The 27,671-nt window shown below is 30.6% G+C and overlaps 2 long non-coding RNA genes across 3 annotated transcripts in view; both read right to left on the reverse strand.

Moving 5' to 3' along the window:
* Positions 1–27,671, reverse strand: part of LOC145292093 (uncharacterized) — a 460,939-nt gene that overhangs the window by 200,104 nt on the left and 233,164 nt on the right. The gene's annotated exons all lie outside the window — the stretch shown is intronic.
* On the reverse strand, positions 12,999–26,937 carry LOC145292092 (uncharacterized). Its single transcript, XR_013869547.1, has 2 exons — positions 26,095–26,937; positions 12,999–18,795 (listed from the first exon to the last, which is right to left on the reverse strand). It is a non-coding gene; the product is annotated as an uncharacterized LOC145292092 (long non-coding RNA).

The raw sequence follows: 27,671 nt of genomic DNA on the forward strand, positions 1-27,671 counted from the left end.
AAACATCATAATTAAAATCTCTTTATTACTTATGCACTCAGTCTGCATCTCTTCTACAAATCCATCCAATTCGTTAGAGAGCAGCTTCACTCAAGGAATTTCCATCTAACATATAAAGCTATATTGTGAGATTTTATAAGTTGAAACTTCATGTGTAAAATTCCGTTTGTAAGACAACGCTAATACATCCACATCCAATATTGTTACAAGCACATCAAGTTGCTACAAGACCCTTAGGAAAGGTATGAACTCATCTTTATTTCATCCAGTTGAAATAATAAGCCGAATGTTATGGGTTAAGCTATTATATACCTATTTCAAGAATAATAACCTTACCCAGACACTACAAATATACTTATATTTGACACGTTGTTGGGTAGGGATACGTGACAGTTATGGCTCCAGAATCATGACGTATACATTTGTAACATACTTCTGTTAATACACTTTATGTTAACTACATCACTGCGTTTGTCTTTATTATTATTGGTCTGCGAGGCTACAACAATAGACTCTTAAGCCTTATTGGGGTAATTTTTCTTGAAGAAGGAAGACTCTTAAATAGGACCAATATCCTATCAGCTGTGATATTGTATTTTTTGTATTTTTTATTTTTATTAATAAAATAAAGTCGGTTTTCCCTTGAAAGTTTAGACATAAGAAATTAACTGACTACTTCATATGCTAATCTGTTCTGCACTCCAATTACTTTAAGCACTCATTAGTGTTTCTAAAAATTCTGCCTTCGATTCATCCTCATTCCATATTTGACTCTCCCAAACAAACCGTTCAAAAAGAAAATGGCTGCAACCTTTGTGAAATACGTAGTTAGGAGAAACAGCTGAGCCGGAATAAATGTAAGAAAGTTTGTAAATGGGACAAAAGGTCATTTCTGGAAATACACTTTAGAAAGAGATCTAAATGATTAGCATATGTAGATTTTCGTTCAAAATCTATAATGGCGAAAGCGACAGGGAAAATTCGACGTTATTATGTAGATAGATATGGCTTGGTTATTAGGACTACTTAACAAATGATATTTCTGCTTAAATAATAGATGAAACTGAATGTATGCTTCCACTCTAGATTTTCACAGTACACCGAAAACTGAGACATTAATGTGGCTAGTAAACATCAGACCGTAGGTGTAAATTTGAAAGACATTCCAATCTTTATGACTACCTATAGATATCCCTGAAAAAATACAGTTGTTGCTGAAGTATGATTAATTATCTTTCTGGTCCTAAAAATAAAGGAATATGGTCATTAATGAGTTAATTATGATCCATGAAAGTAAATATCACGGTATATAATTGTGAAAAGGTGTCAAAATATTTCTATCATTATCTCATTTACGAACCTTCTACAAAGTTGTACACAAGGTACAGTGAGGGTTTGATGAAAGTGTTTATTTGGAACGAACTGGATTCGAACTTGGCACACTCAGGTTTACAGTTTGTGTTGTTAACCAATTAGCCACCGCCACTCCAAAATATTAAATGGTTTTCATCTTTAAAATATAAGCACCATAAAAAAATATACCTAACATATAAAGTTATTTTGGTGGAATTTTAATATCAGATTAAAATAACGCATAAACCATGGAAGAGTAGAGCTCGTAATATACATAGATTATTGATGGAAGGAAATTCCTTAGGTTGGTGTCAATCTTGATATTTCAAGAGTCGAAGTTGAGTGATCTTGCTGCCGACTCTGCAACATTGATTCTATTAACAGAATCCGTTTTTTTTTTTTTTTAATTTCTATTATTATGTGCATCAGAATACATATCATATTATTATCCGTGTATATTACGATGTATCATATCGTACCTGGCTATATCGTTAACTGCTTAATCCCCCCCTTCACAGACACCACAATAAAAGAAATAGAGTATACTTTCTCCTTGTTTAAACAGCAAAGGAAAACCCGGATCATTTTCATTTCTTTCAGTATTAATTTAAGAGAAGATTTTTTTTTAGAAACTAAAAGAAAATTGATACTTGTTTTGCATTATTTACATGTGCTGTGCAGTTTTCATTGGCTATGCTATTTTATGCTGCATTTGTCATGGTAACCTCCGGGGTATTTAAACTGAACCTTTATCTTATCCACTGGGGTAACCTGCTCTCATTCCTAGGCTCTTACTCTTTTAGATAAATTGCTATAAGTTAATTTTCTCTCAAGTTCCTTCACCTGAAATGACTTACAAGAAAAGAAGGTTATAGAAACAACAACCAAAAAATATTATAAAAAGGGTAGCAATAAAAGATTAACCTTGAATTATTTGCACTACTGCTCTCATTTTAAGTGTTATTCGCACAATGTTTCGGCCGATGTAACATCCGACCTTCTTCAAATGTATCTTGTCACAATGACCTGTTGTGTAATGAATAAGTAAAATTCTGTTCTAAGTGACACTCTTCTGGAATTGAAGGTTCAATCCTCAGTGGGAACGGTGCTAAGAATACAATTGTGAATTGCTTAAGACTTCTACCAGGTCATGGCTGACGGAAGAAGCGCATGCTACTCTTTGTGGATTAAATAAAGAGTTCCATTTCAAATTCTGCGTTGATTTCTGAGTTTGACAAAATGATCCCCAAGTTAAATAAGATACACCTGAAGAAAGTCAGAAATTACATCGGCGAAAACATTGTGAGAATAATATTCAAGATGAGAATGGTAGTCCAAATAATACATATTTTCAATCCTTATCTAAAAAAAAAAAAAATAAAAGCATAAACATTAAGCTGTTACCTTTCAGTTTTTCTTGGTCCACCAACTTAGTCGGAGTTGGATCTTAGAATTCACCCTCGTCCGTTCGTCCGTTCATTCCCAAAATTCTCAATAACTGCTCATTACATTTTTCTAAAATTTTGCATGAAGTTACAATTACCCAAGGGAGGAAATTTAATATTCTCGGATTTTTGATAAAAATTCTGGTTGCATTCCCAGGAGATAAGAAGGGGTCAAAATGGCCCAAAATAGCACTTTTCGGGACATAGAATATTTTCCGACCATTAGATTTTGCTGAAAATTATCCGAAAGCAAGAGCATGTGGACATACATCTTGAAACGTAATATTTGACCCAGGGAAAATTCTGGGGCTTGAGCCACAGGGTGTTTAAGGGGTGAAAAACACACTTTTGGGGGTTAACTTTTATTTTTCTCTTAAAATTTGTACTTGTGCCTAAATAGGAGTTTTAAATGATACCTATTTTAAAAATTAAAGCATCGTTTGTCATGAAATGGTGTTATTTGGTTGTTTGAGCCCAATGTTTTACATTAGGCCAGGGGTTTAAATGGTCAAAATAGATAACAGTTCTACGACTGATTTTGGCTAACAGTACAGGGGAAGTAACTCATGTAGACTCGGTTTTACAAATATTGATTATATATTCGTAGATTGAACTTTAATATATGCAATTAGTTTACAATATAAGGTTGCAAATCATTTTTTATAGTGCCTTCTACATATAAAGATCCGACTTTTATCTTTTATAACTATACCCTCGTGGGGAGGCAAGTAAATAAGAACATGTCAATTCAATCTGAATTGTCTATGTATTTATTCCAATTTATGTTTGTTACCTGTGAATGTTGGGCTGAGGAGTTTAAATAATAAACTCTCGGCTAGCGTTCATAGGCAGTCATGGAGATTTCGTTAGTGATAAGAACCTTCAAATTTTTGTACTTTGTATGTAGATCATTTAGAATTTTATGAGAAAGGGTCTTTCTTGATCTGCCATGAAAAATAGAAAGATGAAAAGCCGTGTGAAGTGTGATGCCGTTTATTTGACTAACTGCAGTACCAGTGGAAGCTGCAACAGGAACAGCTGGATGTTCCATATCCTTGAGAGAAAGTGTTCGCTTGAGGTAATCAGCTATAAGGTTTAACCACATGACTCTTTCCAGTCCCACCACAAAAACATGCCAAAGGCATCAGTCAGGAAACGATGTAGTTTTTGGCTTGTTTTTATTGCTCAAATAAAACAAACAAATTAGGTTTTGTTATTTGCTAAATTATCCTTTTTATATTTGACTAGCCTGGGTGCCCGGCGTTGTCCACGTGTTTGGAAGTGTGTTGAGCAAAAAAAGAAAAAAAAATGGTAGTAGGCAGGCAGGCTTGAACCCGTACTGCAAGGGAGGAAAAAAAGATGAAAAACAAAACGTGAAAAAAAAAGTGACGTCTTCGCTGTTGCGCCCATCGCCAAACCGTGACGAATTGAAAAGAGGGAATGACTTTCGAAAATATCGGCAGAAAAATGACCCCTCCCTGTAGAAAAGTGCCTAGTTGAGAGTGAAGGAATTAATGTTTTTAGTCAATTTTTGGATATTTGTCGTTCGAAGGGTCGGGCTTCAACACGATATCAATCTCGTGAAAATCCGTTGCCTCTGTCAAATGTTTTAGGAAAACATACATACATGCATACATTTAAACAGTCAGGTGAGATTTATATCATAGATTAAGTGAAGTTAAGAATATCTTTTATATAAAATTATTTCGGAAGTTTTATGGGTTTGAAATTTATCCTGTTATTATTATTATCATCCTGAGCATTCTTAATATAGTCGTTACACACACATATATGTGAAGAGAATTTAAGGAAAAATTAATGAAAATTTAATCCTACTTATTTATTTGTAATTATGCGAAAAACTGTTTCACTTACAATAGTTTTGTAAAGTCAAATTTTATTTCAAATGAAATTATTTACATTCGTTTAAAAAAGTTATCTTTTTCTCAGTATCCGTGTTAATTTATAATTTTGAAGAAAATGCTGAAATCAACTACTGAAAAAGTATGCTTCTGTATTTTGAAAATAGTAACGAACACACATTCGTGGCTTAGTGGGGGGTGCCCTTTTCTCTACCCTGTAACCTCTCTCCCACAGAAGAGACGTTGCGAGCCTATCCTTGTTTTATTGTTATTTCCATGGCAAGTGCTCGTCTGAAATCCAATCTCTGGTCCCCCATCGCCAATCTTTCACGAAAAACACCTGTCTAGCTGAATCCACTGTGAAAAATTTCCCCCACTCTTAATCTGTGCCTAAATCAAAACGTGGATTCCATGAACAAAGCTTCTTTCTTAGAACTGCACGCCTGTGGAACTCTGTTCCGTCTGCCTGCTTCCCACCGGACTACAACTTGGATGTCTTCAAGTCCAACGTTAACAAATTCCTAATGAACCGCCCCCTTAAGTAAACACTTCATCAAATCTCCACATTAACGTAATGTACTTGCAATAACCCTTATCCCTGAGTGGCTTCCGGGCCTTGATAAGTGGTGATCACTGTGTAAAAAAAAACAAAAAAAAAACATCACAATCGCTAAAAAAAAAAAAAAATAGTGCCTAGTATTAAGTAAACATAAAAAAAAACAGACTTATCACACTACACAAAGAAGTACTCGATACTCACAGAAAACGGGAAATTATCTGTGAACGAAGCATCTTGGGCCAGTAAATTTAGTTTCAGTGATAGAACGCAAATATTTGGAACTGTAAGCAAAAAAATTGTACAGAATACTTATCCTGTAGATATATTAGAGGATCAGAGAAAACAGTAAAGTTATCTCATTTCAGAAAAATCAAACATATTTTTTAATGTATACAATTCCTTGTTTATATAAATTATGTAATCACTAATAGTTTTCTTCCAAGCCAAGTTTTAAATTTTTAGATTTCATGCTTTCAGCACCTGAACAGCTAGTACAACAATCTCGTCTGCAATCTACATTCTTTATAAGAGGGTCGTTCCAAAAGTAAAGCCTTCTATTTTTTTTTCTTTGTATTATTTAACTCAAAAAGTTGAAGAGCTACGAAAACGGGAGGAGTACCATTAAAACGAGCAACCTTTACATAGTCACCACCATTCTTAATGAACTTTTGTCAGCGATGAACGATGGCTTTGTATAGGTGTAGAGTGCACTTTGTAATACGAAACCTCCTATTTTAACTAATAACATGAAAGAATTACAAAAATGGGAGTGGTACCATTATAATGAGCAACCTTATGTGCTCCAGAATTTTTTTTTTGTTTACATAGTCATTCTCAAAACAATTTTGCCAGAAATTCAATGATACACATCTACTTCTGATGACTATGACAGGTTGCTTTCTTACAGTCTCATGTCATCAATATCTACAACAGGGAGATGAAACTTTCAGTTCATGAATGCATACGTTCAGTCATCATAACAATGCAATTTGCGATCCCCTCTGATCCATAAAAATAGGAGGCATTATCTGTAGAACGCCCCTCGTAATTTTAGTTAAGTATAACCGGGATGGTAAAATGTCTTTGATAATTTCGAGAAATACCTCTCTTTTTAAAAACGAAAACAATACAAAAGTATGCCTTGAAACGGAGCAAGGAATACATATTTAGGATAGAGATATGTGAAGATTTATAATTTAATTGCAACCTAGGTTTGTCTGTTTTTGTTAATACGTCACGTAAGTTCACCATCTCGGTATTCTACATTGTTAACAGCTTTCTTATGCATTTACATATTTGGTTACCAGCAATGCTTCAAACTAGGCACCGCCAAGACTGGGGGGGGGGCAGGTAAGTACTTTTTGACGGACCGTCTTTTTAAAAATCTACCAAAAATCAGGTAATTATCCGATCAATACGAAATTTTCAGCGATTATTAAGAGAAGAATGAACTTTATAACAGTGTACTTACTTTTCATAAACGATATTTATATATATATATTTATTTTTGTCTTTGATGTGTTTCAAGTTAGGACCACATCAACATCATGCTACCTCACATCTTCGAAGTTAGCTTAAAAGTCAACAGTAAAGTGTACCTAGATGTGCTGGAGAGTATGGTAATACTCTGGTACAATCAGGTATTCGATGGCAAACCCTGGATGTGGCAGTAGGACTCAGCACCAGCCCACAAGTCCAAATAGACACAGGTTTGGCATCAGAAGGAGTGCTACGACTTTGTATCCTTCTCTCCCTGCCTCCCCCTCCTCCCCCGACCTGAATTTGCTGGATTACTGCGTTTGATCATACGGCGAGAATATCACCAACATGACCTCCCACAACACCAAAACCACCCGGATCGCCGCCATCTGCCGAGTATTCATCGAGCTCCCATTAGTGCTTTTGGAAAAGGCATGCCCCCAGTTCCAGACTTGTATCGAGGCGGTGAGTGAGGCTGAAGGCGGCTACATTGAATAGATGTAAGCTTTAGTACATAATCAAGTTACCTGAATTGATTTTTTTTTTTTTCAATAAAAATTTTAAAATAAAGCTGTAGTGTTGTTTTCTTTTGGAGGACAACTATATATCGTTTCGCCCTGCATCAATAGAGAATTGTCTTTATCATAAAAATACAAAATCTGCATGAATTAAAATATATTTACAGTATATTTTACGGCCAAGTAACGCCGGGCGGCCTGCTAGTATATATATATATATATATATATATACACACACTTCCAAATGGTGAGGTGAAAGCTGATTGAATGAAAGATCAGTGTTTCGCTTTTCTTCGCTTATTCAACACCCCCTCCCGTCCCAACTTTCAGTTGGTTCTGACACGGCATTGTGCCAATAATGGTACAGAAATGGAGACGATATTGATCGAAAGTCAGACACATAAACATGGATTTTCACAGAAATCGATGCCACTAATATGGTAGACCTAGATAACACAAGAAGTGAATGTACATTTTCATTTGAAAAAAAAAAAAAAAGAAAAAGAAAGAAAAAGAAAGATATATATATATATATATATATATATATATATATATATATATATATATATGCAGAGTAAAGACGATGCAATACATCAGAATAAAAAGAAAAATTCTTCAAAATGTAACAATACGGAACTTCATTTGACACGATCAAAAAAAAAAAATCACACAGCAATCATGTTAAAAATGAAATCAAATCAAAGCTTTAACATATTGCTTAACAAGTACACAATGATTGTACATGTTATTACTATGTATTATAATTATTATGTATTATTGGCAGAAAAAATAATGATTTTATTTATTTGTTTACTAACGAAACAATATTCAGGGCTAAATATTCGGTACAAATTAATCTTTATCTAAAACTAGTCTGGGTGCCCGGCGTTGCCTGGGTGTTTGGAGGTGTGTGTAGCAAAAGTAAAAAAAAAAAAAATAAGTGGTAGTGGGTAGGCAGGCTCGAACCCGTACCGCGAAGTAGAAAAAGAATATGAAAAAAAATATGTGACGTCTTTGCCGTTGCGTCCATCACCAAAGCGGTAGTGGCAAAGGTTTAAATTAAGGCTAGTCAATTGAAAAGAGGGGATGACTTTCGAAAATATCGGCGAAAAAAGCGACCTCTCCCTGTAGAAAAGTGCCCGGTTGAGGGTTAAAGAATTAATGTTTTTAAGCAATTTTTCTATATTTGTCGTCCGAAGGGTCGAACTTCAAAACGATACCGATCTTATGAAAATCTGTCGCTTGTGTAGAAAGTTTTAGGCAGACATACAAACACACATATATACATACATTTAAACAGACAGGTGAGGTTTATATTATAGACTAGCAGGGCTACCCGGCGTTGCTCGGGACCGTATAAACAATGAAAAAAACAAAAGCAGATATTGAATATATGTTTTATTCTTAGGGGAGAGGAATCTTTCATCTCTATGTATTATTTGTTTTATCTACCCTAGGACTGGTATTGTTCATGTTTTATCCCTAGCGTAGGTAATTTACAGCATGTATATGAAATTGTTTTACCTTAGGGAGAAGAGAACAGGTAATATACAACATAATGTGTCTATATTACATCCCTGGCAACGCCTAGAAACCAGCTAGAACATGTATTTCAGTCAATCTTTATTACATCCTGGGCTATGCCGGGAAACCAGCTAATCTCTATTTAGTGACTTGACCACCAAAATACCTCCCTAAGTGTGTCCTTTCTTTTGAACTTATTAGATATAGGTATCTAGAAATGTGTGTGTAATTTTGTTGAATGCATTGTTCACTATGATTTTCTTATTGTTCTACACAATATCAACTGTAGCGAAATAAAACAGTAAACTTAGTGTAGTGTTAGAATAAAGAGCAAAGGAAAAAATTAGAATCATATTCTGTAATTGCAAATCTAAATTTGCTAGCGTGTACCAGTATTTGCCAGGTTGTGGAAATTTGGAATTTATAACATATGTAGTGGCCTTTTCCTAGATACCTATTTTTATAATTGTTTCAGTACATTGCTACAAAATGTGACATTTGTTGGCGTTTGTAAAAAAAATCATGAATGTGCTTATATTCCAAAAAAGAAAATATCAGTGCACAGTATTGAAAGTGTTTGAGATTCAAAAGTCTGTAACATTTCTACTAACTTCATAAGATGTCATGTGAGAAACTTAATTGAATATCAAGACATTATCTGAAGCGTTTTTATTTTGGTGTAACGTATGTGTTTACAGTGAACCTTAACTTTTAATAAACAGATTGGTATGCAATGACATAGGCTAGGAATCTTAGACAAAATATATATAAATTGGAAAAATGTGTGAACAAATGAAAAAAAAATGATCCGCTCTACTTGATGACATCAAGCACAGTAATATTTTAGTGAAGAAAATATGAAATTGATGTTCAGTGATTAGTTTGGATGAATGAGAAAATGTAATTGTTTGATGCGTAAAAATAACTCATTTGCTGTATTTAATATTAAGCAGCAAAATATAGTGATTTGAATATTTAGGAAAACATCAACCCAGATTATGTAAAAAAAAAGAGATGAAATTAGAAAATATATATTTTATGCTTATGAGTTTTGCCAATTAAAATTTTGTGGCAGAAATTGGGTGATTACCATGCAATTTTATTTTGGTAAAATTCTTAAATTATTTCAATGTTTATTATAATTTCTTATTAGTGACTTGTTATCATCAAAATCCGCCCCAAAGAGTGTCCTTTCTTTTATTAGGTATCAGAATAGGTATCCAGATTTCTACTTCTATACAAATGTGATATTGTAGTACAGTAAATGTCAAATTGTTTTTCAAGTATTAGTTTGTAACGTTTGTACTGACTTCATCAGATGTCATGTAAGGAACTGAATTCTATTTAAGACTTTATCTGAAGTGTTTTTATTTTGGTAGATCATGTGTGAGTACACTGTAGTAATTGCGCTGATAGCATGTTAACTACAAATGACAAAAGATAAATCAATTTCTGATTCAGCTACACAATATAAACTAAAGGAAATCAAATTTGCAAAATAAAAGAAAAATGTAGTTATGGGTTAGTTTGGAGTTAGAATAAAAAGCCAACAAAACAGTTAGTTTATATTGTGTAGACTGTTTAATTAACTTTGTTCATTTCTGATAGTATTGAGAGTGGTCAATGAAAACCTTAATTTCTGACAAAATACTGTAATTTTCTTGGATACCCATTCGTAAAAAGTACCTTTTTTGTGAAAAAAAAAAAAACACTCCCCAGATCACCTTCACCACCTAAAACACAAAAACAAAAATATCTTTATTCTTCAAATATTGTGGTTGACTGGAGGGCGGGCTGAGCACTCCCAAAAAGGTAGGAGCCAGGGAACTTCTCCTCCCAGAAAGGGGGCCCGGGAAGGCTTCCCTGTCCCCATATTTTTTTTTTTTTTTGTGTGTAAGGTTGATCTCTTTCCGAATGGAGTAAGCGGAACCGACAGGGGGGGGGGGGTCAATCAACCATACAAAAGGATATCTATCTCTTAGTTGAAAGAGGGAAGGTCTCCCTGTCCTCCCATACCCCTTCTGAGAGAAGTTTCCCCAGCTCTCAGCTTTGGGGGGGGGTAGGAGGGCTTAGCCCGCCCTCAAGGCAAATAGTCTGACTGTCTGCCTTATATAAAAAGGCGATTTTAGCTGGTCAGGTGGTATGACCTGCATTGACTATTTTTCCTCCACCTGTTGACCTTCCTTAATATTTATTTTTATTAATAAACACATTTTATTTTAATATTAATATTTATTTGTAATAATAAACACATTATATTATTTTAAATATTAATATTTATTTTTAATAATAAACACATATTATTTTAAATATTAATATTTATTTATAATAATAAACACATTTTATTCTACTTTAAATATTAATATTTATTTTTAATAATAAAAACAATTTTATTTGAATATTAATATGTATTTTTAATAATAAACACATTTTTATTTTAATATTAATATTTATTTTTAATAATGAACACATTTTATTATTTTAAATATTATTATTTATTTTTAATAATAAACACATTTTATGTTATTTTTAATATTAATACTTATTGTTAATAATAAACACCTTTTATTATTGTAAATGTTAATATTAATTTTTAATAATAAACACATGTTATTTTATTTTAAATATTAATATTTACTTTTAATAATAAACACATGTTATTATTTTAAATATTAATATTTATTGTTAATAATAAGCATATTTTATAATTTTAAATAGTAATATTTATATTCATTAATAAACACATTTTATTTTATATTAAATATTAATATTTATTGTTATTAATGAACACATATTTTAAATATTAATAATTATTTGTAATACTAACTCATTTTATTATTGTAAATGTTAATATTTATTTTTAATAATTATTGTTATTTAATAATAATATCTTCTTTTTTTTTACTGTTTATGTCTAACTTTTATCGACTTTTTCTTTTTTAATAGCATATTCTTTAAATGAATAGAAAAATTATTTCCCAACTTTTAGACCCTGGTTATTTGGATGATAGTCGATAAAAGTGATTAAAAGAGAGATTCATGAACATTAACGTTGTCATATAAAAAGAAAATGCTAATAAGAAGTGTTTTTAATCAATGTAACATATTTATTCAACTCTGTCATATTCATATATTTGTTTGATGACAACTTTTTCGAATCTGTGTACAGTAAAAACGATATACTTACATAGAATTTTGAAAGCATTTAAACTGTCGAAGAGTTTTATTATAAATAAAAGAGTTTAGCTTGTTGAACTTAATGGACTTTTTTGTTGTATTTATTAACTGTTTTATTCTTTTTATCAAACAAAAATAGAATTTTTATATTGACATATTATGGACTGTTTTTCGAACATCGAAATTTTAAAATTAGTTTTATTTAAAAAAAAAAAAAAGACTCGCCATTAGTGGACGGTCAAAAGACAAATATATAACAAATAAATGTTATCAAAGGCAAGATAAGCTACTTTTCTATCCAACTGGATATATTTTTTGTGTTTTTATTCAATGTAACATATTTATTCAGCTCGAAAAACATACAGTGTTTAGCGATGTATTCGAAAAATGTACATGGGGGGGGTTCGTGAATTTAAAAAAAAAACGATAGTCTAAAATATTATTTTCGATTTATTGGAAAGAACATAAAATTTCACATTGACCCTGAAAATATCGTAAAAATAGAATCAATAGAAAAATTTTGATAGATTTTAAAATGTAAAAAATTGTAAAATATTGAGTTCGGAAAATTCATTACTTTTTTAAAAAAAAAATATTTGGGTTTGTATTATTGTACACGTAGATTCAAAAAAGTTGTCAAAAGACAAATATATAACAAATAAATGTTATCAAAGGCAAGATAAGCTACTTTTCTATCCAACTGGATATAATTTTTGTGTTTTTATTCAATGTAACATATTTATTCAGCTCGAAAAACATACAGTGTTTAGCGATGTATTCGAAAAATGTACATGGGGGGGGGTTCGTGAATTAAAAAAAAAACGGTAGTCTTAAATATTATTTTCGATTTATTGGAAAGGACATAAAATTTCACATTGACCCTGAAAATATCGTAAAAATTGAATTAATAGAAAAATTTTGATAGATTTTAAAATTTTAAAAATTGTAAAATATTGAGTTCGGAAAATTCATTACTGTTTAAAAAAAAAAATATTTGGGTTTGTATTATTGTACACGTAGATTCAAAAAAGTTGTCAAAAGACAAATATATAACAAATAAATGTTATCAAAGGCATCTGGATATATTTTTTGTGTTTTTATTCAATGTAACATGTTTATTCAGCTCGAAAAACATACAGTGTTTACCGATGTATTCGAAAAATGCCACCCGTTGTTTACAAAGGAAGTGACGGTTTCTTTTTAAAAACAATGTTTACAAAATGTCTAAGCCCGTTTATCTCGACAACTTCCGGTTTTGCCGCCGGCCGGCTGCGAATAGCATAAATAAATAACTGTTGCCAGAATTTAACGAATTTTTATTTTTTAATAGCATTTTCTTAAAACGAATAGAAAAATAATTTCCCATGAAAAAAAAAAAAGAAAATGCTATTTAATATAATAAAAATTACTGAGATAAAAATATAAAAAATACGTACGTAACATCAGAAACACACCGACTTGTTTTAAAGAGAAAGTGTGTGTGAGAGAGAGAGAGAGAGAGAGAGAGAGAGAGAGGGAAGAGAAAGCGGTGTATAGTGAATTTTGTTCCTTTTCGAAGCAGCACAAAAATTAAGTGTTTCCATAGTAACCAAACCGGTGCATAGTGAAGTTGGGAATTAGATTCGCCACTAGTGGACGTTGACGTCACGTCACGTGACATGACTAAGCGTTTTTAAACGAATAGAAAAATAGAAAGAGGGTGATAGAGAAAGTGACCGTATAAACAATGAAAAAACAAAAGCAGATATTGAATATATGTTTTATTCTTAGGGGAGAGGAATCTTTCATCTCTATGTGATTATTTGTTTTATCTACCCTAGGACTGGTATTGTTCATGTTTTATCCCTAGCGTAGGTAATTTACAGCATGTATATGAAATTGTTTTACCTTAGGGAGAAGAGAACAGGTAATATACAACATAATGTGTCTATATTACATCCCTGGCAACGCCTAGAAACCAGCTAGAACATGTATTTCAGTCAATCTTTATTACATCCTGGGCTATGCCGGGAAACCAGCTAATCTCTATTTAGTGACTTGACCACCAAAATACCTCCCTAAGTGTGTCCTTTCTTTTGAACTTATTAGATATAGGTATCTAGAAATGTGTGTGTAATTTTGTTGAATGCATTGTTCACTATGATTTTCTTATTGTTCTACACAATATCAACTGTAGCGAAATAAAACAGTAAACTTAGTGTAGTGTTAGAATAAAGAGCAAAGGAAAAAATTAGAATCATATTCTGTAATTGCAAATCTTAATTTGCTAGCGTGTACCAGTATTTGCCAGGTTGTGGAAATTTGGAATTTATAACATATGTAGTAGCCTTTTCCTAGATACCTATTTTTATAATTGTTTCAGTACATTGCTACAAAATGTGACATTTGTTGGCGCTTGTAAAAAAAATCATGAATGTGCTTATATTCCAAAAAAGAAAATATCAGTGCACAGTATTGAAAGTGTTTGAGATTCAAAAGTCTGTAACATTTCTACTAACTTCATAAGATGTCATGTGAGAAACTTAATTGAATATCAAGACATTATCTGAAGCGTTTTTATTTTGGTGTAACGTATGTGTTTACAGTGAACCTTAACTTTTAATAAACAGATAGGTATGCAATGACATAGGCTAGGAATCTTAGACAAAATATATATAAATTGGAAAAATGTGTGAACAAATGAAAAAAAAATGATCCGCTCTACTTGATGACATCAAGCACAGTAATATTTTAGTGAAGAAAATATGAAATTGATGTTCAGTGATTAGTTTGGATGAATGAGAAAATGTAATTGTTTGATGCATAAAAAATAACTCATTTGCTGTATTTGATATTAAGCAGCAAAAAAATAGTGATTTGAATATTTAGGAAAACATCAAATCAGATTATGTAAAAAAAAAAGATGAAATTAGAAAATATATATTTTCTGTTTATGAGTTTTGCCAATTAAAATTTTGTGGCAGAAATTGGGTGATTACCATGCAATTTTATTTTGGTAAAATTCTTAAATTATTTCAATGTTTATTATAATTTCTTATTAGTGACTTGTTATCATCAAAATCCGCCCCAAAGAGTGTCCTTTCTTTTATTAGGTATCAGAATAGGTATCCAGATTTCTACTTCTATACAAATATGATATTGTAGTACAGTAAATGTCAAATTGTTTTTCAAGTATTAGTTTGTAACGTTTGTACTGACTTCATCAGATGTCATGTAAGAAACTGAATTCTATGTAAGAAGACTTTATCTGAAGTGTTTTTATTTTGGTATATCATGTGTGATTACACTGTAGTAATTGCGCTGAAAGCATGTTAACTACAAATGACAAAAGTTAAATCAATTTCTGATTCAGCTACACAATATAAACTAAAGGAAATCAAATTTGCAAAATAAAAGCAATATGTAGTTATGGGTTAGTTTGGAGTTAGAATAAAAAGCCAACAAAACAGTTAGTTTGTATTGTGTAGATTGGTCATTTCTGATAGCATTGAGAGTCGTCAATGAAAATCTTAATTTCTGACAAAATACTGAATGTATCTTGGATACCCATTCGTAAAAAGTACCTTTTTTGGAAAAAAAAAAAAAACAAAAAAAAACACTCCCCGGATCACCTTCACCACCTTAAAAAAAATAACTTTATTCTTCAAAAAATGTGCACATTGTTAGTGTAAAAAACAGATTCGCACCACTTGATGAAATCAAGCATAGTAATATTTTATTAAAGAAAATATGAAATTGATTTTCAATAATTAGTTTTAATGAATATCAGAAAATGTAATTGTTTGATGCATAAGAAAGAACTCATCTGCTGAATTTGATATTAAGCAGCAAAATATTTCAAAACATAAAAATGTGAAACATAACATGAATACTCTCCATTGTCACTTGAAAACATTGACCTTGGTAGGAAGTTTATTAGATACTGAAATTGTGGTCTTGGTATGGTGTGCTTAATATTATTGTATGCAAAATTTAAAAACACAAAAAAGGGTACAATCAATATTGAAAAAGTAACATCTGTCACAGAAAATAGTAATTTATAAATGTCAAAAGAAATATTATTCTGTACTTAAAATGTTAAACTTACTGTTAACAATAATTTAAAATGGTGATCAGGATGAGTCCAACAACTTAGTCCTTGAGCTTTCTTATTGGTCATAGTAAAAAGAAATTGTAGTCTTTCAAGTTTGTTGGTCGCATTGGGATTCTTGGAATGTATCAACAGATTCCTGCATATGAATCTTTGTTAATTCCACACAATACAAAATATATATACAAAACAAAGTAAAGCAAAGTATAGGGTTAGTTGTGTCCTCTAATTATCAACCAAGTATATGTATTGATAAAAAGGTAAAAGCAATGGAAATGTTTATTACAATGTATCAATATTAAATTTTTATCATGAACAACAAATCGAAATAATGATAGATATTTTGTGCTTATACGAAACTGGAATCAAGGATTGTCACCTGTGATTTTATATATGTCAATAGTGCATGCCACTACAAATGATATTAGCCAAATTAAGTTTTGTTTATTTCACCCATTATAAAATATATACACAAAATGCAGTAAACAAAGTTTAGGTTTAGTTAATGATAAGTTTAGGTTCGAGAAATAAGCAAAGAAAAGAAAAAAAGATACATTTGTTTATAGTGTGTAAATTGTAAGTTTGTAAATATTTAAAACTATCCACACTGGTATGTGGAAATTCTAGATACCTATTGTTATAAAGTTCCAATTCATGTTTGATATATCACTCTACATGTTCCCTGTTGCACCCCAAAGATGTAAATGATTATCGAGAAAGTGAAATGAAACAGTATGTGAAATAAAATAGAAACAAATGCTGATGTTTACTATATAAAACACTGTGTTCAATGGAATTGAGCCTTATACAATATTGGTGGAATAAAAAAATCCATTTTTTTAATTCAATTTAAGAAATGAGCAAAAATGTGATATTTAAAATATTTGGCATGAAGAAAAAGAAATATAAGATAAAAGGTGATAAAGCAGTAAGAATCATATGCTGAATTCAATTAAAAACAAATATGATTGTCAAAGAAATATCATGAAAATTTTGTAAGTGAAAAAAATTATTTTTTGATATATTTGGTTTCGAAGTATTAAGAAACATGTACAACTTCATTTTAAAGACAAAACGAAAACTGTACTAATGATACTGACAATGGTGAAAGGAAATTGGAAAAAAATGTATCAGAGGTAAAATGTTGGTCACATATACGTTTGTGTGGTATGCATGAAACACGTGTAGAAAATTATATTTTCTGATGCTGAAAGTAAGAAGAGAAACATTGTTAAAAAATGATCTAAAAGGCAATAGTAAAATCCTCATTTTTAGTGTGGGATATGTTGTTTGTTTCAATTGAGAAAGGAAACTTTAATTTATACAATTCGATGTTATAGATCACAAGTTTTATTACAATAAACATTGTGTTCTTTAATTATCAACCAAGTATATTTATTGATAAAAAGAGAATGTAATGGACATGTTTATTATAATTTATCAATATTAAATTGTTATCATGAGAAACCAATGGAAAGCGTGAATGTTATTTGGTGTTTTTAAAAAACAGCTACCAATGATTGTAACCAGTGATATTTGTGTATGCTAACAGTGCAAATGTGGTGGTGAAATGAATTTTTGTTTATTCTTCACAATATAAAATATATACACAAAACTAAAACATAATTTACGGTTAGTTAATGATAAGTTTAGGTTAGAGAATTAAGCAAAATTATAGATACCTATTGTTATAAAGCACCAATTCATGTTTGGTATATCAATCTACATGTTACTTGTAGCACCCTAGAGGGGTAAATGAGAGTCAACAAAATGAAATAAAACATAGTATTTGAAATAAAATGAAAAAGTGCTTGAAAAGTGAAATATGCTGATGTTTACTATCTAAAACATTGCGTTCAATGCAATTGAAACTTATACTATATTGGTGGACTAAGAATTAAAGAAATAAAATTGATATATAAAATATTTGGCATGAAGAAAAACAAATATAAGACAAAAGGGGAAAAAGCAGTAACAATCATGTGCTGAAGTTCATTGAAAATAAATCGTTTGTCAAAGAAATATAATGAAAATTCTCAGAGTGAAAAAAAAAATGGGATTTTTACAAATCTGGTTTCCAAGTAATAGGAAACATGTACAGCTTCATTTTAACGACAAAATGTAAACTGTAGTAATGGTAATGAGAATGTTGAAGGAAATTGGCAAAAAATTGTTAGTCAAATGTTGATCAAATATTATAAGTTTGTGTGATATGCATGAAACGTTTAGAATATGATCTGCTCTCATGCTGAAAGCAAGTAGAGAAACATTGTGAAAAAATGATGTAAAGCTAAGCTAAGCAAACGACCAGTGAATGGAAATGTTTATTATAATGTATCAAGATGAACATATTATCATGAAAAAGCAAATCGAAATAGTGATAGTTATTTGGTGCTTATACGAAACAGGTATCAAGTATTGTCACCAGTGATTTTATTGATGTTAACAGTGCATGTCACTAAAAATAATGATGGTAGCGAAATTAAGTTTTGTTAATTCTACCCAATATAAAATATATACGCAAAACAAAGTAAACAAAGTTACGGGTTAGTTAATGATAAGTTTAGGTTCGAGAAATAAGCAAAGGAAAAGAAAAAAAAGGTACATGTGTTTATATTGTGTAAAATGTTAGTCTGTAAATATTTCAAACTATCAACACTGGTATGTGTAAATCCTAGATACCTATTGTCATAAAGTACCACTTCTTGTTTGATATATCACTCTACATGTTCCCTGCAGCATCCCAGAGAGTTAAATGAGTGTCCACAAAATGAAATAAAACATAGTACTGGAAATAAAATAAAATAAGAATATGTCTGAAAAGAAATAAATGCTGTTTACTATATAAAAAGTTGTTTTCAAGTGTCAAATGGAATTGAATCTTATACAATGTTGGTGGATTATGAAATTGCATGAATGAAATAACATTGGAGAAATAAGAAAAAAGTTTATATATACAATATTTACAAATGTAAGATAAAAGGTGAAGAAGGGCCAAATCCGAGATCTATAAATCGTAAATTTTCAAAGTGAAAACAGATATTTTTTTTTTTTAGATCTGCTTTCCAAGTAATAGTAACCATGTACAGCTTCATTTTAAATGAAAACTGTACTAATGATAATGTTCATGGTGAAAGGAAATTGGAAAAAAATTAAAAATGTCAGAGGTAAAATGTTTGTGTGGTATGCATGAAACACGTGTAGAAAATGATCTCATGCTGAAAGTAAGAGAAACATAGCTAAAAAATTATGTAAACGCAATAGTAAAATCCTCATTTTTAGGAACATAGTGTGGGGTATGTTGTTTGTTTCAATTGAGAAAGGAAAGTTTAATTTTTAGAATTGGATGTTATAGATCACAAGTTTTATTACAATAAACATTGTGTTCTCTAATTATCAACCAAGTATATTTATTGATAAAAAAAGAAAAGTAATGGACATGTTTATTATAATTTATCAATATTAAATTGTTATCATGAAAAACCAATGGAAAGCGTGTTGGTTATTTCGTGTTCATAAGAAACAACATCATGGGTTGTCACCAGTGATTTTATGTATGCTAACATTTCGCTGCAAATGTAGCTAAATGTCTTTTTGGTTATTCTACACAAAATAAAATATATACACAAAACAAAGTAAAAGAAATGTCAGGGTTAGTTAATGATAAGCTTATTACCAAGAAATAAGCACAGAATAAGGAAAAGAAAGATACATTTGTTGATATTGTGTCGATTGGTGAATTTGTTGGTTCATTTTGTTTTATGACATATCAACACTATATCAGGTTATTTCATGCCCAATCTAGTGACATTTTTTTTTTCCTAGAATATATTTGTTTATTTAATGTTGGTTTCTATTTAACTCATAATTGGGACCCTAACAGGTACTACTACTCCAGATCAGAGTGGACCTGGTAGCAATAGCAATTAAATGGTGGCTTCACACTTCACAAAGCCCCATGTTTGGATACAGTTTATGGTCATATCCAGGACCTGGTGAATTTGTAAATAATTGAAACGATCAACACTGGCGAGTTAGAATTCTACATACCTATTGTTATAAAGTACCAATTTATGTTTTACATATCACTCCACAACGTTGCTGCAGAATCCAGACAGTTGTAAGAGTCTCAAGAAACTGAAAAGCTATTTAGTACTCTTAAATAAAATAACATGCATAAAGAAATCCTAATATAAGACAATAGATGAAAAAGCAATAAAAATTTTGTGTGGAATCAAGTGAAAACAGTTTCTTTGTCAAAGAAGTTGCATGAAGATTCTCAGAGACTTTTCCTTCCTCGTTCCCTTCCCTTTTGGTGGAAGGAAACTTTCACAGTGGCTCAGAAGGTGGGCTGAGCACACTTCCTACAAAGGTGGGATGGGTAAATTTCTTTTTCATTTGGTTGCCTGGAGGACAGGCTTAGCCCCCCCCCCCAAAAAAAAGGTTGGAGCCAGGGAACTTCTCCTCCCAGAAGGGGGAGGGGGGCCCGGGAAGGCTTCTCTTCCCATATTTTTTGTTTTGTGTAAGGTTGATCTCTTTCCAAAGGGAGTAAGAGGATATCCCTCTCTTAGGAGGAGAGCGAAGGCTCCCTGGGCCTCCCATCCTCCTTCTGAGAGAAGTTCCCCGGCTTCCACATTCATTGCTCAGCCCGCCGTCCAGGCAATCAGAGTCTGATTGTCTGCCGTATATAAAAAGGCGATTTTAGCTTGTCAGGCGGTATGCTCTGCGTAGACCATTTTTCTTCCACCTGTTGACCTTCCCTCCCTGTCATACAATACGCTTAAACAGGATATTTTAATTTATGCAGATTCCATATAGACTTTTAGTTTCCCAGGGTGTATACCCTCCGTTGACCATTTATGTTTAAGAGTTTTCCTTGCCCCTTCTCTGCCCCAGAATGGGAAGGGAGCTCTTTCCCACTGTATGGGGGGGGGGCGGCTTTCTTTTATGGTTATGTGGGGAGCCTTACCTTAACCCCCCTTAAGGTGGTAGGTCTTTTTTGTAAAATTGTTAGTCAAATGTTGATCAAATATTATAAGTTTTTGTGATATGCATGAAACATGTGCAGAATATGATCTGCTCTCATGCTAAAAGCAAGTAGAGAAACATTGTGAAAAAATGATGTAAACCTAAGCTAAGCAAACGACCAGTCAATGGAAATGTTTATTATAATGTATCAACAATAACACATTATCATAGTTATTTGGTGCTTATACGAAACAGGTATCAGGGATTGTCACCATTGATTTTATTTATGTTAACAGTGCATGTCACTACAAATAATGATGGTAGCGAAATTAAGTTTTGTATATTCTACCTAATATAAAGTATATACACAAAACAAAGTAAACATCTGCTGAATTTGATAATAAGCAGCAGAATATTTCAAAACATAAAAATGTGAAACATAACATGAATACTCTTCATTGTCACTTGAAAACATTGGTCTTGGTAGGCAGTTTATAGTTTATAGCTGAAATAGTGGTCTTGGTATGGTGTGCTTAATATTATTGTATGCAAAATTTAAAAACACAAAAGAGGGTACAATCAATATTGAAAAAGTAACATCTGTCACAGAAAATAGTAATTTATAAATATCAAAAGGAATATTATTCTGTACTTAAAATGTTAAACTTACTGTTAACAATAATTTAAAATGGTGATCAGGATGAGTCCAACAACTTAGTCCTTGAGCTTTCTTATTGGTCATAGTAAAAAGAAATTGTAGTCTTTCAAGTTTGTTGGTCGCATTGGGATTCTTGGAATGTATCAACAGATTCCTGCATATGAATCTTTGTTAATTTCACACAATACAAAATATATATACAAAACAAAGTAAAGCATAGCATAGGGTTAGTTGTGTCCTCTAATTATCAACCAACTATTGCTAAAAAGAGAAAAGCACTGGAAATGTTTCTTATAATGTATCAATATTGAATTGTTCTCATGAAACACAAATCGAAATAGTGATAGTTATTTGGCGCTTATAAGAAACAGGTATCAGGGATTTTGGTGTATCAGATGTTTTTACAGTGAACTTAACTTTCAAGAAACAAATTGGTATGCAATGACATAGGCTAAGAATCTTAGACAAAATATATTCAAATGAAAAAAAATGTTGAACACTTATAACCTTGTATGGACTATCAAAAACATTTGTAAAAAATGTGTAAAGAAATGTAAAAAAAAATGATCCGCTCTACTTGATGACATCAAGCACAGTAATATTTTAGTGAAGAAAATATGAAATTGATGTTCAGTGATTAGTTTGGATGAATGAGAAAATGTAATTGTTTGATGCATAAAAATAACTCATTTGCTGTATTTAATATTAAGCAGCAAAATATAGTGATTTGAATATTTAGGAAAACATCAAACCAGATTATGTAAAAAAAAAAAAGATGAAATTAGAAAATATATATTTTATGCTTATGAGTTTTGCCAATTGAAACTTTGTGGCAGAACTTGGGTGATTACCAAGTAAATTATTTCAATGTTTATTATAATTTCTAATTAGTGACTTGTTATCATCAAAATCCGCCCCAAAGAGTGTCCTTTCTTTTATTAGGTATCAGAATAGGTATCCAGATTTCTACTTCTATACAAATGTGATATTGTAGTACAGTAAATGTCAAATTGTTTTTCAAGTATTAGTTTGTAACGTTTGTACTGACTTCATCAGATGTCATGTAAGGAACTGAATTCTATTTAAGACTTTATCTGAAGTGTTTTTATTTTGGTAGATCATGTGTGATTACGCTGTAGTAATTGCGCTGATAGCATGTTAACTACAGATGACAAAAGATAAATCAATTTCTGATTCAGCTACACAATATAAACTAAAGGAAATCAAATTTGCAAAATAAATGAAAAATGTAGTTATGGGTTAGTTTGGAGTTAGAATAAAAAGCCAACAAAACAGTTAGTTTATATTGTGTAGACTGTTTAATTAACTTTGTTCATTTCTGATAGTATTGAGAGTGGTCAATGAAAACCTTAATTTCTGACAAAATACTGTAATTTTCTTGGATACCCATTCGTAAAAAGTACCTTTTTTGTGAAAAAAAAAACACTCCCCAGATCACCTTCACCACCTAAAACACAAAAACATATATATACTTACATAGGATTTTGAAAGCATTTAAACTGTCGAAGAGTTTTATTATAAATAAAAGAGTTTAGTTTGTTGAACTTAATGGACTTTTTTGTTGTATTTATTAACTGTTTATTATTTTTATCAAACAAAAAATAGAATTTTTAATATATAACAAATAAATGTTATCAAAGGCAAGATAAGCTACTTTTCTATCCAACTGGATATATTTTTTGTGTTTTTATTCAATGTAACATATTTATTCAGCTCGAAAAACATACAGTGTTTAGCGATGTATTCGAAAAATGTACATGGGGGGGGGGGGGTTCGTGAATTAAAAAAAAAAAACGGTAGTCTAAAATATTATTTTCGATTTATTGGAAAGAACATAAAATTTCACATTGACCCTGAAAATATCGTAAAAATTGAATCAATAGAAAAATTTTGATAGATTTTAAAATTTAAAAAATTGTAAAATATTGAGTTCGGAAAATTCATTACTGTTTTAAAAAAAAGAATATTTGGGTTTGTATTATAGTAAACATAGATTCAAAAAAGTTGTCAAAAGACAAATATATAACAAATATTTTTAATAATTATTGTTATTTAATAATAATATCTTCTATTTTTTTACTGTTTATGTCTAACTTTTATCGACTTTTTCTTTTTTAATAGCATATTCTTTAAATGAATAGAAAAATAATTTCCCAAATTTTAGACCCCGGTTATTTGGATGATAGTCGATAAAAGTGATTAAAAGAGAGATTCATGAACATTAACGTTGTCATATAAAAAGAAAATGCTAATAAGAAGTGTTTTTAATCAATGTAACATATTTATTCAACTCTGTCATATATTTGTTTGATGACAACTTTTTCGAATCTGTGTACAGTATAAACGATATACTTACATAGGATTTTGAAAGCATTTAAACTGTCGAAGAGTTTTTTTTATAAATAAAAGAGTTTAGTTTGTTGAACTTAATGGACTTTTTTGTTGTATTTATTAACTGTTTATTATTTTTATCAAACAAAAAATAGAATTTTTATATTTACATGGACTGTTTTTCTAACATCGAAATTTTAAAATTAGTTTTATTTAAAAAAAAAAAAAAGACTCGCCATTAGTGGACGGTCAAAAGACAAATATATAACAAATAAATGTTATCAAAGGCAAGATAAGCTACTTTTCTATCCAACTGGTTTTTTTTTTTGTGTTTTTATTCAATGTAACATATTTATCCAGCTCGAAAAACATACAGTGTTTAGCGTCTAGCGATGTATTCGAAAAATGTACATGGGGGGGGGGGGTTCGTGAATTAAAAAAAAAAACGGTAGTCTAAAATATTATTTTCGATTTATTGGAAAGAACATAAAATTTCACATTGACCCTGAAAATATCGTAAAAATTGAATCAATAGAAAAATTTTAATAGATTTTAAAATTTAAAAAATTGTATAATATTGAGTTCGGAAAATTCATTACTGTTTTAAAAAAAAGAATATTTGGGTTTGTATTATTGTACACATAGATTCAAAAAAGTTGTCAAAAGACAAATATATAACAAATATTTTTAATAATTATTGTTATTTAATAATAATATCTTCTATTTTTTTACTGTTTATGTCTAACTTTTATCGACTTTTTCTTTTTTAATAGCATATTCTTTAAATGAATAGAAAAATAATTTCCCAAATTTTAGACCCCGGTTATTTGGCTGATAGTCGATAAAAGTGATTAAAAGAGAGATTCATGAACATTAACGTTGTCATATAAAAAGAAAATGCTAATAAGAAGTGTTTTTAATCAATGTAACATATTTATTCAACTCTGTCATATATTTGTTTGATGACAACTTTTTCGAATCTGTGTACAGTATAAACGATATACTTACATAGGATTTTGAAAGCATTTAAACTGTCGAAGAGTTTTATTATAAATAAAAGAGTTTAGTTTGTTGAACTTAATGGACTTTTTTGTTGTATTTATTAACTGTTTATTATTTTTATCAAACAAAAAATAGAATTTTTATATTTACATGGACTGTTTTTCTAACATCGAAATTTTAAAATTAGGTTTATTTAAAAAAAAAAAAAAGACTCGCCATTAGTGGACGGTCAAAAGACAAATATATAACAAATAAATGTTATCAAAGGCAAGATAAGCTACTTTTCTATCCAACTGGATATATTTTTTGTGTTTTTATTCAATGTAACATATTTATTCAGCTCGAAAAACATACAGTGTTTAGCGATGTATTCGAAAAATGTACATGGGGGGGGGGTTCGTGAATTAAAAAAAAAAAACGGTAGTCTAAAATATTATTTTCGATTTATTGGAAAGAACATAAAATTTCACATTGACCCTGAAAATATCGTAAAAATTGAATCAATAGAAAAATTTTGATAGATTTTAAAATTTAAAAAATTGTAAAATATTGAGTTCGGAAAATTCATTACTGTTTTAAAAGAAAGAATATTTGGGTTTGTATTATAGTAAACATAGATTCAAAAAAGTTGTCAAAAGACAAATATATAACAAATAAATGTTATCAAAGGCAAGATAAGCTACTTTTCTATCCAACTGGATATATTTTTTGTGTTTTTAATCAATGTAACATGTTTATTTAGCTCGAAAAACATACAGTGTTTACCGATGTATTCGAAAAATGCCAGCCGTTGTTATTTCAGCTAGAGCCGTGTTGCCAAGGTACATTCATGTGCCTATCAGGGTTGCCAGCTTGGCTTTTTTTTTCAATTCTGATAATTTTATATAAATATTTATTAAATATAGATTATTAAAGAAAAAGTTACAATAAAGTATTTGTTGTATATGTTGTAAGATACGATGTTGTAAGATACGAAACGACGGCTTAAATTAAATACATGTCATATCTCGGTGCTGGTCGGCCATTTTGGCACTCTCGTCTAGGTCGACCGAAAATGCTATTAAATATACTAAAAATTACTGAGATAAAAGTATAATAAATACGTACGTGACAAACTGTGTGTGAGAGAGAGAGAGAGAGAGAGAAAGAGAGAGAGAGGGAGGGAGGGAAGAGAAAGCGGTGTATATTGAATTTTGTTCCTTTTCGAAGCAGCACAAAACCGGTGCATATTGAAGTTAGCAATTAGATTCGCCACTAGTGGACGTTGACGTCACGTCACGTGACATGACTAAGCGTTTTTAAACGAATAGAAAAATAGAAAGAGGGTGATAGAGAAAGTGAGAGAGAGAGAGAGAGTGAGAGAGAGAGACGGTGTTGGTTTTACTCCTCCCCCCCTTCCAGCTTAAGAGGTATGAGGTCACGTGGTAATATACAAAATGGCTAAGTATTTTACATTACATAAATATTACGATATTTTTTATTATCGTCTAATATTTTGAAAGGTGAATTTTTTTATTCTCGTACATTTTTTCCTGACATTTTTCGTTAAAACTCTTGTATAAATAATATTTTTAACCAGGTAATCACGATGGAATCATTGGCATAAAGTTTTAAAAACGATATAACTGAGACGAAGAGAAAAATGCAAAACTATCGGAGAAAGAACTTTTTATTAACAATTGTTCGCCATTAGTGGACGTTGACGTCACGTCACGTGACATGACTAAGCTTTTTTTTTTTACGTATTAATTACATTGGATCATTCAAGAATTACGTAATAAAAAGCATTACAATGACAGTTTTTTTTGGGACCCCCTTGGAGATAACTGATACGTTTACCCCTTTCTCCTCGTCCGTTTGACGTGAAATTTCGATATTTGTCATCCGGGACACGGGGCTTCGATATGATACCAAATTTATCAAGTCTGGTTGTGTCTTTCAAAAGTTTTAGCGTTACATACAAACATACAAACTCACAGACATTTGGGATTTATATATATAGATGGTTTTAAATAAGGAAAATATTATAAGTTATATTTTGTGTGTTGTCTATACTTCCTCTCCCTTTTCCTCCACTATGATTCACTGTCGATCTTCTTTACCCCATTCCTCATAGGTATTGCTAACGTTTTTATTTTACTGGACGCAAATTTCCTTTAGTTTTATATTCTTTCCTCCTTTCCATAATTCTTCACTTCTTCAAACCATTTCTGCCTATTCTTAATAATAGACTCTTCATAAAAGAAGGCTCTTACTGTAATGACAGTTTCTTACAAGTAAGTTCGTCTGCGTTATTGTTCTTCATTCCATTTAAAGAATGCATAACTTTTATTATATATATATATATATATATATATATATACATATATATATATATATATATATATATATATATATACATATATATATATATATATATATATATATATATATATATATATATATATATATATTAGTGATGGGACGATTCCAATATTTTTCCCGATTCCGTACTAAATTACCGATTCCGATTCTTTATAAATCTCTAAATATTTCACTATAAAAGTGTTATTTTGTCCCGATTACTGTAAAAACACATCTTCAATGTGTATATATTTTCTCAATCGTAAAAGCACACCTGTGAGGGGATGATCTAGAGATTTTAGTCTTACTAGAAGTTTAAAATCAATAATTTTTTTTTTTAT

Source organism: Euprymna scolopes, chromosome 13 (assembly GCF_053919585.1).
Source record: "Euprymna scolopes isolate OS-2025 chromosome 13, ASM5391958v1, whole genome shotgun sequence".
In the NCBI taxonomy this organism is placed as follows: Eukaryota; Metazoa; Mollusca; class Cephalopoda; order Sepiida; family Sepiolidae; genus Euprymna; species Euprymna scolopes.